The following is a 12,592-nucleotide window of genomic DNA, read 5'->3' as shown; positions in this document are numbered from 1 at the left end:
GCCGGCCTGGGCCTCCTCCTGGAGTCCCGGCTCTTCCATCATCGTCACAGGTCAGACCACTAATTTCTGCGATCCAAACTACGGCTTCCCCGGCAATCCTCTGTTTTGATAATTAGCTTGATTTTGGGGCTAATTGCGCTTGCTTACATCCAAACACATGGGCCAATTTTACTGAGAAAGCACCCTTGCTTAAATTAATTACAGCTTACATTCTTCTTGATTCCTACCGTTATTACCAACAAATGTGATCTTATTCAAAGTTACAATTCGGTGAATGATATTTGTGCTCCATTTTATCATTCTCTTCCACATCTCTTGAAAAATAATATGTCCATGTGCGGTATGTGTTTGTTTCATAGCCATTTCCTTCTGCAGACTAATCCATCCATCTTGTTTGAGGCATTTCCTGGAGTTGGTCTTGAAAGGCATTTCCTGGAGAACCAAAATCATTTTTCGTTACGTCACATATTTGGTCTTTGGTAACATTGTGGATGCTCTTAGGCCTCGTGCGAAGGAATAGCTGCTTAACTTGTCTACTATTGCAGGGACAACTACAATGTATTAGTAGTAGGTATATATGTTGTATCGATCATATTTTTCTTTCTATCACTGGTTGATCATCTCATGGATTTGGCTCCATTCCGAACCTTCAGTATCATCCGAGTCAGTAGGAGCCTCCAACTGGATTTCAACACGAACCGCATCCTCGATAGCTCTGACTACATCAGAGCTCGAAGGTCGCTGTGACTGCGTCCTCACACACAGGGCAGCGAGATCACCAATCATCATCACTGATTCTGGCTTGTACCCAGCATCCAAGGACACATCGATGATGGCCTCCACGTTCCCGCTCTCGATTTGTGGTATAGCCTGTACGAACCGTATAAGTTCATTCATCTATTAATGCCAAAAGCACACAGCTAGGATATATCGAACTTATAGGAAACACATATATCATCAAAACTAACTTACCCATGTGACTATGGAGCTAGGGTCACCGTCAGAGTCGTCGTGGATTGCCGCACGTCCTGAGATGAGCTCGAGTAGGATTACCCCAAAGCTGTAGATATCCATCTTTTCGCTTAGCTGCCCACCCATGTACCTACTCATCAGAGCAACAAACGATGCACACATCAGTTTAGCTATTAAATTTCCAAGACAACCAAACTAAGCTACAATGTGTGAAGCTCCCGGGAAGAGAGAAGAGGCCTTACGGATCCATGTAACCGACTGTGCCACGACTTCCCATAGATAGTTGAGCGCCGTCAACCATTGGCCTCGACAGGCCAAAATCTGCAATTTTTCCTCTCATGTTGCTATCGAGGAGGATGTTAGTGGTCTTCAGGTCTCGGTGAACGATGCCTGGGGTACATCCTGTATGCATGTACTCCATACCTGATATTAAAAAATCCAAGAAAAAGTAAAAATTCTATAAGACATTTCCTTACATGTACAATATAACAAGAGAGAAAGAGTATATATTGATATCAAGAAGATACCAAAATTACACCGAATACAACAAGGCATTGGATGAACAAAATAAGAGGCACATTACCTCTTGCAACATCTGCAGCTATCTGAAGACGCTGGGCCCAGCTAGTGATTTGAATATCCGAACCCCCTCCTGTCAATAATTAACAGCTAGGATTTTAAGTACATTTACGACATTATTTGGAGTAAAAGTTTATTTTCTACAACAATCTAATTAATCTAATGGTGCATCATCCTAAGATTTGACATACTAATAAACATTAACCTAGAGATAATTAACAGCCCGACAAAATATGTGTGAATTGATGTGTTAGAGTTTATAGTGTGGAGGTCTTATCTGTAACGGTGCAAATCATCTATGTATTTAATCACAGAACAAAACCTGATATATTTTATTCAAAAAATGATATATCCTTAAAATATTCATCCGGGTACAAAATTGATCCCAACCTACCAAATGATGCAATTCAAGATATCCTAAAGTACAGATGCAAAAAATAAGCTCGCCATGGTGACCTAGCCCCTTCTACGCTATTTACTAGGAATCACGTTGTCAATTTGAGGGACGTGCTATACACTAATCGATGCGGCGCTCACCCCATGCCGCACATCCCAGGCGGGCGTTTTGGGCCGGCCCACGATGTCTTTTTTTCATTTTTCCTTTTTTTCTTTTCCTTTTATTTATTTTTACACTTTTAAAAGTTGAATATTTTTTAAATATGAATACTTTTAAAATTTGTTTCCTAAATGAATATTTTTCAAAAATTCAAATATTTTATCTAAATATTTTCAAAATTTGTAAAATTTTTGAGCTTCAATATTTCTTCAAACTTAGATTTTTCAAATTTGAACAATTTATCGTCTACACATTTATCGAATACAAAAATTCAAAAAAATTGACATTTTTAAATTTGATAGTTTTGATATTTTAAAAAAATAAATATTTGATTTTAAAAAGACCCAATTATTACATTTAAACAGTTTTTTGAATTTTAATATTTATGGAAAGATAAGATGGAAAAGAAACATCAAAGAGAAAGAAAACAGAACAAAAAACATGAAACATGATTCGGAAAACAACTAGCACCAAAATGGGCCGGGCCATACCTATGCATGTTTGTTCGACATACGGGCTAAATTGGTCAGTGTATAGAAAAAGCCTCTATAAGGCTAACATTATTAACCATGCAAACTCCAGAGAGGAGCCCACTAAGTAATTGATCGGCCTAATATTTTTTTTTTTTTTGTGTGAATTGACCTAACAACAATTGACCAATGAATTCAACATATTATGGTCGCAAAATGACTCCCACCCAACGATAGTGTGGGTCGGCCCATACCAGGACTGCCCGCGCTACAGAAAATGTATATAGGCATCCCTAAAAAAGTGTATATATACCAGCGACTTTATTAGTCTATAAATTTTTCAAAATGTTTGCGAGTTTTAAAAGATGTTCGTAATATTACAAAATTTTGGTAGATCGGAAGCAATGTTCGCGACCTTGTATGTTCAAAAATTCAAAATAGTTTGTGGCTCAAAAAATTCTTCATAATTTTTAAAAAATTGTTTCACGAATTAGAAAGTTAATAAATGTTACAGGATTTTAAAATATGCATTATTTCAGAAAATGCTTCACAATTTTCAAAAAATGCTCCTGCTTTTTTAAAAAACTTCACGAATTTAAAAGTGAACAAGTAATATTTAAAAAAATAAGAAGAAAACCGGTAAAAACCAGCAAAAGAGAAATTCGTATTTAAAAAACTACTACTACTACTACTACTACTACTATTACTACTACTAGCAGCAAAATTGTTAGTAACAAACTCAGGGACAGTGGACTTACCAGGAAGGTGCTGTTTAAGTGTCCCGTTATGCACGAGTTCATAAACAAGTACGCTCTTCTCACTCAGCTGAGCGTATCCAAGGAACGACACCACATTTCTGTGGTGAATTCTAGAGAGCAAGGATATCTGCAATAATAAAGCCAAATAGTTAGTTAATTAATTGAATGCAATATATAAGAGCTCTCCAGTCGCGTCTCCCAAATGATGCCGGATCGAGCGTCTGGGGATGTGATTTGTTCGTGCCGCGTTTGGGAGACGTCGCTCCCCAGCCGCATCCTCAAAAAAAATTTCAGATATTTAAAACTTGAGAAATTCATTCAAACTTGCTATATATTACATAGATTCGAACAAAATTTGATGAAAATTTAAACTAAACCCTAATCTAGTGGTATTTGCGCGGCCAGATGCGTCGTAGTACTGGTGGTGTCGTTGCCTATTCGACGGTACTCCAGAGGAGGGATCCTCATGGAGGGAAGAAGAAGTAGGGGCCATCGGGCGGAGAGTCCTCGAGATGGTGGTACGCGAGTTACTCAGCTTTGGAACACCTGCATGACGACATGGCCTACTGCTGCTTGTCTGGAATTATCTAGGCATTTTCGCGTTGTTACAATGAGTTGTGGTTTTTTCCTCTAGGGCTTCCAGGATCCGGCTTATAAAGGCGCATGGATCTAGGGTTTACACGGAGAGTCCTAGCCGGAATACAAGTTGCCTAACTACGGAATATTACATTGCTGTGCACGTCAAGGATCCGCCTTCCCTTATACGTCGTATTGGATCCGGCTACCCCTGATGGGCCATGCCGGATCCGACTTCCAGGGTCGGTCGATGGATCCGGCTCCTTGTTCCTAGACTGGACTTCATCCATCTTGATCTACAGTAACTGGACCGCCCGATTGGCAATATGCCACCATCACCGTCTATGGGCCACCCGGGCTTGCCGGATCTAGGCACTGTCGATGGTACACCTATTAGGTATACCCACAACAGTTGCCCCCGGAGTTCTCCGAGATTCACCTCTTGTTTTTGCCTTGCTTTAATCATCTTCTCTTCCGACAATCCTCTCGGTAACATGGGGAATATTGAAGAACCCCAACTTCATGAATTTTTCATTCCCAGCTTGTATGCCGGAAAAATCCCTCATCCCGCGGGACTTCATCCATCGACCTCATTTTTACAATGAGTCTCCGGGTTACTCCCCTGCAGAGATAATGTTCATTTGCTTTCGAATTCTCACTCGGAACCTTGAGTTGTTTCAACGGTTTCGCCAATCTTGGCGCCATTTTCGGGTAATTTAAGCGGTAACTTATCTTTAGCCATTTTTACCGCTAGGGTTTTTGACACGTGTCAGCCATCCAATGGCGCGACGCTTGCGTTCCGACCACAGGATGCAGAGCACGAATCTCATCCCCCACCTATAAATATCTCACCGCATACCTCTAATCAGTCATTCCCCCCATTTCATCTCTCCGTCTAGCACCGCCACTGAGCTCCAGCCCTCCGCCGCACCGGAGTTTGCTGGAGTATCGCCGGAGTTAGCGCCGCCGTACTGAGTTCATCGAGTTCTTAAGTCCGACGAGCCACCGCAGCTAATACCTCACCGCTGGCGTCTTCGACCACCGCGGAAACCATTCCGGTGAGTCCTTCGACTTCGAGCTTTTTCACCGATGTTGGTAGGGACGACTAGGGTGTATAAATGGTTCCCGCTAAGTTTAGTTACTCCGCAATTTTATAGATGTCTTCCTCAACTCCGCCTCCATCGAGTCAGAGCCTATCGCAGCGACTCCCATTTCCTCCGCTCCTCCCCCTTTTATTCCCGTTCAGCTGGATCCTTCTAAGGACTCCGGCAAGAACATTGAAGGGACATCGACCAACCCGGAGGAGATGGCCGGATCCAAACAGATGGAGAAGAAGGTGGAGGAGGCCGCCGCCAAGAAATCAAAGGCCCGATCTCGCGAAGGCAAGGTCAAGGGGCAATGGTGGCCCTGTACCACTTCGGAAAATGAGCTCCGCAACCTCGAGGCGGAAGGCTTCCTGCAACCCGGATCCTAGCGAACGGTTCTAGGTGCCCTGACTCCGGCGCCCGAAGCCGGGGAATGGGTCTTGACCAAGGAGTTGGTCGAACGGGTGGTTCTCGCTGCCACCAAGCGATTTCTTCACGGAAATCCTTAAGGCGTACAAGCTGCAACCCCACAATATCTCGCCCAACATATCCTCGCCATCATCGACCACGTCACCCTCTGCGAGGGTCATCTCTGGGTAGCGCCCGAGTTACCCTTGTTTGAATACTTTTTCTCCATCAAGAAAGAGACAGTCTCACAGACTTCTTCGCTGGCCACCTGCGGGAGCATCACCTTCAAGCTCCGCCCGGGCCGCATCTACCCCCACATGGATCGCCAAGAATCCGTCAGGTATTGGTCCGGGGGTTTCTTCTACGTGAAGGATGTCTCCTATCCGGCCAGCTCGAAGACGCTGCCGGAGTTCAAAGACGGCCCCGCCAGCAAGACCCTCGCATGGTCACAATGCCCCCATCTCTCCGAGTCGCCTCAACTGACAAGGGCGGTTTCGAAGATCTGCAAGCTGAAGGAGGAAGGCTTGTCGGGGAAGGATCTGACCATGTCGTGGTTTACCAAGCGGATCCAACCACTACAACATCGGGACCGCTTGATGTACCAATACACGGGGCACGACGACACCATGCACGCCTCCAAGGATAACCTCTCCGACAATGCCTTGGACAAGCGGATCCGGGTGATGATCAAAATTCCGCGTGATGTTCATACTCACGTGTATAATATTGATATTCACACGGGCGGCTCCGGGACCACGGTAAGTCTTCTGACTTAGCCATCGATTCCCTATTTTCTCCTGCGATTTTGTCTAAGGACTTTTTCTTTGCATGCTCAGCTTGAAGCCCTCAAGGAGAAGGATCTCGGAACTTTAACCCGGGTCCCTCACTCCGGCACTACCGATGAGGAGGCCGCATCGGACGCGGAGGCTCCCGAGGCTCCGGCTCCCGCCAAGCGAAAGAGGGGCGCCACCTCCGGCCCGGCCCCAAAGCGTGCATGCGAAGCTCCGAGCACTGCGGCCACCCGGAAGGCCGAGAAGGAGAAGCAACGCCTCAAACATATTGACACCAGCAAGCACTCGCCACCCAACATCGAGCAGTTTTTCCTTGCGTCTACGTAAGTGCTTGATTTCCGTCTTACCTTTGCAACTCAACTCATCGCATGCTAAGTATCAAGCTCTTTTCCTGTTGTGCAACAAAAGTTCCGGAAGAAAGCCTCCCATGAACCCCAAGAAGAAAGCCAAGCCTTCGCCTGCCTCAATGTCGATTACCCCGGAGGTGGAGGTTCCGCCCAAAACCACCTCTTCCACCGTTCCAAACCCGAAGCACGTCATCAACATTGATGACCTTCCGGAGGAACCAGCGGTAGAATCCGGCAAGGACGCCTCCTCGTCCCAGCCTTCGCTTGAAGAACCTGATGTCACCTCGGCTGAAGCTCCGACTAATGATACCAAAAAGAAGTTGTTGCTGAGCGGTGTGACTGGTACGCCCCAAACGCACCCGCATCTGTTTCTGGTTCTTAAAAAGATTCCCCTATCACAATGTCATGTGGAGATGACAAATTTGATGAATGAAGTGTGGGGGAACCCGGATACGGAGCAGCAAGATCCGACGGTGCTTCAAGGTAGCCTCTGAGTCTTCTTCGCCAAGCACAAGAACATGCACCAGGTAATACCAGCCCCAAGCATTGGTTTAGAAATTTCAGAGTAATATGTGTGAACCGATGCTTTAACTGTATCAACTCCAATATATCTTAGCGGAAACTTGAAATTTCCTAGCACAAGAATTTTTAACTTTGCGTCCAGCCCCCCAGATTTAAATTTCCGGCTAACCTTTTCCATTTGCTTCCCAGAACACCCGCAAGCTTCATGAAGATCTGCGCATGCTGGTGCTGGAGCAGAAGACGGAGATTGAGGGGCTGCACAAAAGGGACGCAAAGAGCCAGAAGGCGATTTCGATCCTTGAGACTCATTTGAAAAACAACGAGGGTACTCCAGAGGAGGGATCCTCATGGAGGGAAGAAGAAGTAGGGGCCATCGGTCAATGCGCCCCTGCCGTCGAATCAATGACTTGGTCAATGCGCGGTAAGGGGAACGGATCCTTCGGACAATGCCTATTCGAGCCGGAGTAATCGATGCACATTCTTAGTATTTCAGAATTCTTTTGGGTACAAGGACGTGGTTTGCAAGCCAATCAGTATGGATAACTTCTACTACAAAACCTGCCTCTAGTAACTTTGCTAATTCCATCCCTATGGCGCACGCTTCTTGTCTCCAAAGCGTCGCATAGCTTGCTTCACCGGTTTTGCACCCGGATTTATCTTGAGATAGTGCTCGGATAGTTCCCTTGGTACTCCGGACATGTCAGAAGGTTGCCATGCGAAGATATCCATGTTAGCTCGGAGGAACTCGACGAGCGCGTCTTCCTATTTGGGTTCCAGGCTGGCTCCGACCGACACCTGGTTAGAACTGTCTCCTACCTTGAGATCGACCTTCTTGGGGTCTATTGCAGCCTTGAACGAATTTTTCTGTTCGGGGATCTGCTTCTTGGTGGTATGCATCTCATTTGGATCCATCGCGGCTCTGTAGCCTTGCAGCTTCTCTTCAGATATCACAGATTCTGCGAAGGCAGCTTCGCTCTCCTCGCACTCTCGAGCTTTCTTGTAGTCTCCGGATACGGTGATCAAACCGTTAGGACCCGGAATCTTGAGCTTGTTATAGATGTAGCACGCCCTTGCGTGGAACTTGTGGTAGGTGGGCCTGCCAAAGATGACATGGTAGGAGCTCTTGAAGGGCACAACCATGAACGTGATCATCTCTTCGCCGAAATTATTAACATCGCCGATGGCCACGGGAAGTCTGATGCTGCCAAGAGAATTTGCTTTTTTACCCAGAACCACACCATGAAACTCAGTGGTGCTATGCCTAAGTTGTTCCTTGGTAAGCTGCATCTTCTCCAGAGTCTCCAGGTACATGATATTTAAGCTGGCTCCACCATCCATAAGGCACTTGGAGAAGTCAAACCCGTCGATGCGGGGACTCACAACCAGGGCGTAGCACTTTTTTGAGATGATGGTCGGGTGATCCGCCCTGTCGAAAGTGCAAGGACTTTCCGACCACTTGACGTACTGCAGCACAGCCGGAACTGTAGCATTCAGGATCTGGAGGGCCGATTTGTTAGCCCGGACCGTCGGGGTTCCGAGGAAGGTGTGGTAAGCTCCGGCACTCTTTTTGACGAAGGTGTTGGACTTATTAGCTGCGGAGCCCTCTTTGGGATCCGGCGAAGCATCATCCTCGTCCATCGCCTCGGAACTGTCCTCATCCTTTTCCTTGTTCTTGCCCTTGCCTCCTTTGCCGCGTGGGCGGTGCTTCCAGGCGCGCTTGTATCCTGCTTTCGGGTCGCCCTTTAGGTCATTGACCCACTTGCAGTTGCGGTTAGTATGCGAGGATTTGCCAGTAGCCGGGTCCATGTGGGCCAGGCATGGCATGTCCCTATACTCTTCATAAGTTTGGGGGCGCGAAACCCCGCAGCTGTGACCTCGTCAGCGCGCTGCTGGCCCTGCCGTCTCCGCCTCCACGTCCGCAGCCTCTTCCACCTCCTTGACCTCCGCGTTGGAACGCCATGGCAACCATGTCGGATCCACCGCTCTTCTGGTCATCGAGGGGATTCTTCCGCTTGTTGTTGTTGATGCTGCTGCCATTGTCACGGTTTTTCTTTTTTTGGTGCAGGGGTATGGCTGTGGCAGTGAGTTCTCCACCTGCGTCGTCATCAGTGGCGGTGTGAGTACTTGCAATGCCGATCATGTCATCCAAGGTCAGATTGTTTTCATTGATCAGGCAAGTAAGCTTGTGCCGGAGCAGTCCTCCCCTCTGCAGCCCACCTAAGGTGTGCATAGCTGTGCGGTTATCCACGTTCTCACACTCGTTCCTGGTTGCCAACCATCGAGTGAGAAAATTCCGTGAAGTTTCACCTTTTTTCTGGATACATGACTGTAGGTCGCTTGTTGTTGCAGGTCTCTTGTAGGTGCCCCTGAAGTGTTTCTCGAAGGCGATCTTCAGGTCGAACCAGCAAAAGATGTAATTCTCCGGGAGGTCGCTGAGCCAAGCTGGACCAATAAGGTACAACTGAAGCATGCGGCAGACTATCTTCTGGTTCCCTTCGGCGAAGCTAACTGCATTGAAATATTCTTCGATCCAGGTATCGGGCCTTTCGCTGCCATCATGGTGCTTCAAATTTCCGCCTAGCTTAAGGTTCAAGCCTTTTGGCGTTGGCTCCTCTCGGATCATCCTGCCAAAGCATTTTGGGCCAATGTATTCAGTTCTGTATTCGTTGAGACGTTCCCTTGCGTCGCGTGAGCCGTTGCGGGGAGATTTTGAATGGGAGCGAGATCTCCGGCCTGCGCCTCCGCCTCCACCTCCTCCACTGGGTGGTGGGGAGGGAGATCTGCGAGGGGGCCTGTGGGACCTTTCACTTCCGCCTTCAGATTCGCCGTGCCCTTCTCGCTGCTAACTCGGCTTCGGTGGCTACCTTCTCCGTGATGGCGGTCGCCTCCCTCATTCTGGCTTCTGCGGTTCTCAGGCTCACGTTCTTCGTTCCGGCTCCGACGGGGTTCCGGCGTACACTCCATGTTCCGATTCCTCTGAGGGACCATGTTGTTGCGGATATTGATTCCACTAGGCCCATGGGGTTTGGTGTTTCTGAATGGACTACGGCGGTGAGGTGGCGGAGGAGGTGGCGGGTTCCGCGGCGGAGGTTATGGGTTTGGATACTTGTCCCTACAAGTGTACATCAAATCCTTTCCCTTCCTTGGGCCCGTCGGAGGTGTTTTCGAGGGTACATGGATTGGATTTGGATGTTCTCTGGTTCTCCTTCCGTGCTCCGAGGATCCGGTGCGCGATTCGTCGTCACGATGCTGCCTTCCGGAGGCGTCCTTCTGCGCTATGGAGATACATAGTTCCGGGTTGAATTCCAACCTGTGCGAAGTGTCTGCCTTACTCTGTTGCTTCATTTCTGAAGCCACCAGTGTGCGGAGGTGTGCGGTGTCGATTTCCTCCTCTTTCTTGGCCAGGATCTCCGCAGGTTTCTTCATATTGTCCTTTGGAGTGGCTAACGGCTGCTGGTTTGTGGGGGTTGCAAAGTTGATCTTTCGGAGCCAAATGGCCTCCCGGTGGATCCTATCTGCTTCCTTACCAACATCCTCTATAATGGTTTCCCATTGTGCTCGGAGTTTCTTGGCCTCTTTCAAGCATTTTGCGGCTCCGCGCTCTCTCTTGAGGAAACTTTCCATCACTTCTTCTGCCTCTTGCCTTTCCTCCAGCATTGCTGCTGCGGTGTTGGAAAATACTTTGGCGGTAGCCATCATCTCCTTTCTTTTTTTGCTAATAGAGCTTCAGGATCTGCAGTGTCATCCGGAGTTATTGGTTTGTTGAGGATTTCCGAGTGCGCGATAGCGCCTCGGCCTGCCTGTTCGACGAGCTCTTCTGCGGACATGTTTTCCCTGTGCCCGGAGATATGCCCTTCTCCGGAATCCGACACAATGCGGTAGTGAGGACGCGAAGGCGGAGTCTCCGAAGTGGATGGGCCTAGGAGTCCGACGCCGGTCGGACTTGCTTCTTCATCAGTTTCTTGCTCCAGCCCGGTTATGGTTGCAAGGACCTACTTAGGCGGAGCAGATTCTGCTTCAGCTTACTCGTCACCTTCCAGATCCTTTGTGAGGTGATTGTACTCCTCTGTGTCCAAGGTTGTAGCATCGTTTGAGGTTGGGCTTAGATTTCCCAAGATTGATTCCTCTTTATCTTCGGCATCCTCTTGCTGATCCGGAGCGTCGCTGTCTCCGGCAGTCCCTTGCTGATCCTGGGTGTCGCTGTCTCCGGAAGCTTCAACCTGCATGGGTCCGGCTCCTTCCTGAGGAGGGGCGGCTCCTGCGGTATGTGCGAGGAAGTACACGAAGTGGCACCTTTGCTTCTCTAACACCTGGGAGACCCAGGCGGATCTGCATTGGTCTTTCATCGGAATTTCCTGCTCAGGGGCAGATTGGGTGGGTTTTGCAATTTCTAGGTATAATGCGGAATCTTTCTTAGGAAGTTCCTACGTCTCAGATTGGATCTTCGCGACTGCGTCCTGCTCAGCTGCGGTAGCGTGACTTACCAGGGCGTTTCCGTCGGAGTCGACTGTTTCGCCGATGAAGATGTGAATACCGCCGACTGGGACGATGGAGAGATTGACGGGGTCGGTCCTAGCCGGAATCTATCACACGTCCTCAGGGACGATCGAAAACTTCCTGGCGTAAAGGACACGCCCCACAGCGATGGATTCGTCGTTGCTTCCCATGGCGGAACCCTCCCGGTTCCAGCCTCCAGACGCCGCTGGCCCCACGGTGGGCGCCAACTGTCGTTGCCTATTCGACGGTACTCCAGAGGAGGGATCCTCATGGAGGGAATAATAAGTAGGGGCCATCGGGCGGAGAGTCCTCAGGACGGTGGTACGCGAGTTACCCAGCTATGGAACACCTGCACGATGACATGGCCTCCTGCTGCTTGTCTGGAATTATCTGGGCGCTTTCGCGTTGTTACAATGAGTTGTGGTTTTTTCCTCTAGGGCTCCTAGGATCCGGCTTATAAAGGCGCATGGATCTAGGGTTTACACGGAGGGTCCTAGCCTGAATACAAGTTGCCTAACTACGGAATATTACATTGTTGTGCACGTCATGGATCCGCCTTTCCTTATACGTCGTACCGGATCCGGCTACCCCTGATGGACCATGCCGGATCCGACTTCTAGGGTCGGCCGGTGGATCCGGCTCCCTATTCCTGGACTGGACTTCATCCATCTTGATCTACAGCAACTGGGCCGCCCGATGGGCCATATGCCACCATCACCGTCTATGGGCCACTCGGACTTGCTAGATCTATGCACTATCGATGGTACACCTATGAAGTATACCCACAACAGGTGGAAGTTGTACATGACATCGGTGATGACCTCCTTCTTGACGTGCTCGTCGGGCTCGTCGACGGGCTCGTCCTCCACCACTCCGCTTGGCCCGGCCTCGCCGTCATCGGTGAGGTCCACGAGCAGCTTCCCGGTGTCGCGGATGGACATGACGATCGCCCTGTCGTGGTCGCCCCTCCAGGCGTTGTCGGCGATGGGACGCGTATGCCGTTGAAGGTCATCCTCCTCTCGCCGTTGCTT

Source organism: Lolium rigidum, chromosome 5 (genome assembly GCF_022539505.1).
Source record: "Lolium rigidum isolate FL_2022 chromosome 5, APGP_CSIRO_Lrig_0.1, whole genome shotgun sequence".
In the NCBI taxonomy this organism is placed as follows: Eukaryota; Viridiplantae; Streptophyta; class Magnoliopsida; order Poales; family Poaceae; genus Lolium; species Lolium rigidum.
Note: the sequence above shows the minus strand (reverse complement) of the source record.